This window comes from Triticum urartu, chromosome 2A (assembly GCF_056163025.1).
Source record: "Triticum urartu cultivar PI428250 chromosome 2A, HENAU_Tu73, whole genome shotgun sequence".
Taxonomy (NCBI): domain Eukaryota; kingdom Viridiplantae; phylum Streptophyta; class Magnoliopsida; order Poales; family Poaceae; genus Triticum; species Triticum urartu.
Window position 1 is genome coordinate 726,007,825 of NC_141874.1, and position 2,324 is coordinate 726,010,148.

The window sequence follows — 2,324 nt, forward strand, 5'->3', positions numbered from 1 at the left end:
GCAACCAATGAAATGGTTTCATGCATGCACCTTTCCAAAGCGGGGCCTTATAAAATGGGACATACTTGTGATGCTGAGAGGCCTAATAAACCCAGACGGAGGGAGTACATTTTTCCGGGAGCAGCCTTAAGCAAACCCATTTCGCATGTATGCAACGGTACGTCCTACTGAATACTCATGAGTTACTGAAAGATTCAACGGAAGCTACATCAGGTGGCGCTGCGCATACAAATAGTAAACTGGTTCCTTATGAGTCTATAGGTGACTAGTTCGCTAATCTATAGGTGGTCTGATATAGAAAGGATGATTAAATATTTAAATTCATTCCAAGATCGATGAGTAGGGCATGTTCCACTTCGACATAATGGTCGATTGATGAGACAACAAGCTAAGGAATCAGTTCAGCAAACGGTAAATACTGAGAAAACAAACTTATAGTAGTAACATTTCCGCATCTCCGGGCTTCAGGTCGACGCCATGGCCTGGCCGCCGAGGAAACACTGCTACTTCTTTGAAGGCAGAAGCACGCTGCTGAGTGCTTTGCTTGTCCCAAATGCAGCTCCCACAAGCTTCAGAACCTGTAGGGGTAAAATAGGAAAACCCAATGAGAACATAGAAAACGGTGGCATGTTCTGATGATGTTGTTTATTTATTCCCCCACAAAAGGGTGTTGTTTATTTAATGGAAATTATACCTGGGTTTTGTTGAGCGTGAGTTCTTTCTCCACAAGCTTGCCCTTCGGAACCTTGGATGCACGAAGGAACTCAAGGGTGTTGATCAAGCAGAATGGACGGATATGGAGGTCATCAGTCACCATGAAGTTCATGGGGCCACCCTTGATATAGGGGCCTTGAAAGGATTTTGGATTGGACTCATAACACCGAGTAGGCCCGATCATAAGGCATCGAGGAGATAATTCCTCTACTCGCAGCACATTATTACTGCTGCTGCAGCTAAAGTAAGGCGCAAGCCTTGGGGATAGAAGTAAGCTTTGACAACGACCCTCTTTTACACTTGCAGCTATACTCTTGTATATATTTTCAATACATCCGGTTTGAGGTAACTCGCTGAAAGTCTTCAGTATGGCTCCGACTGGAGTGGTAAGAAGTCGAAAGACAAGATCAACAAAGTCTTGCCCAACTTCAGCATATAGCAATGAATCATCCTTTGCATGAACAAGCCTTACCTTAATTGCTTTGAACTTGGGATCGGTGTCAAGTGCCTGTTTTGACAACATATTGTCAGGGAGCACACACATGTCTGTAGCATTCGGCGGGATAGCAACATTGAAATAAAGTCCTGTTAGGGCTTGCTTCGTCAGCAATGCTCTCCTAAGCAAACCAATCATCTGAAAGAAGTGCAATAAAACTACTTATTACCATCAACAAAACGTAGCAGCTTTCTTGTGAAAAAATTATTTAGCGGCGTCATGTTCACAGGTAGAGAGAGTGAGAGACAGACCTTGGCACAATTGAGTTGGAGCACCTTCTCCTGAATATTCTCCTTTTCCGGTATATACCGTATTTTTCAATCAGCGAAAACATGACCCTTGTGGAAGCAGGAGCAACTTGGAGATCATCAGTTATGATGAACTTCGGGATACTGACGGCATAAACTCCACCCTCCTTGCTGTTTCCATTGACAGGAGGACATTCCCCGATGTACTGAACAATAGTTCCACAACCGCAAATAGCATCAGGGACGGAGCTAAATGATGAGTCGCCGCAACTAGCATTTTTGCAGCGATACATTGGGTTTTTGTCACCAATTTTCACTTTAAGCCGATTGCAACGGATTGCTGCAGCATTGAGGGGGTTAAAAAGCATCCCCTTGCATGCCTTGTTTGGAAGTGATCAGGGCCGAGACTCTCCACGCTCTTGTACAGCTCGTCAAGGCATCCTACCTCAGACTGCTTGTCGAAGAGACGAACGATAGTGCCGAGAGGCGGGGTGAGGAAGCTGAAGAGGACGTCGACGAAGTCCTTGTCGGATTCTGCAAAAAGCACCTTTCTCTTCTCCTTGTCGATGAACAGCTTCACAGCGACGGTTGGTCCGCCATCGCTCGACATGGCCGATGAGGACATGCTTGTAGGGGACCAGGATTGAGGTGGAACTTGTAACTTCTGAGGAACTGTGGTCAGCAGGAAGACGAGTTGAGGTGTTGGATACACGATCCTTTAAATATGGGAACCACTAGCCATCAGACTACAGATATTATGCATCCATCAGACTAGTCCTATGCCGTTGGATAAGAAGCAAGATGGTGTCCGATTTGGCGCGGGATTAGCTATTCCGTTCCTTAATTGAGTGTTTCCTTGTATAAAT

General features: G+C 45.4%; 1 pseudogene; it reads right to left on the reverse strand.

The window, feature by feature from the left end:
• Positions 1 to 503: 503 nt before the first annotated feature.
• LOC125538255 (uncharacterized) lies at positions 504 to 2,068 on the reverse strand (annotated as a pseudogene).
• Between the last annotated feature and the right edge of the window lie 256 nt (positions 2,069 to 2,324).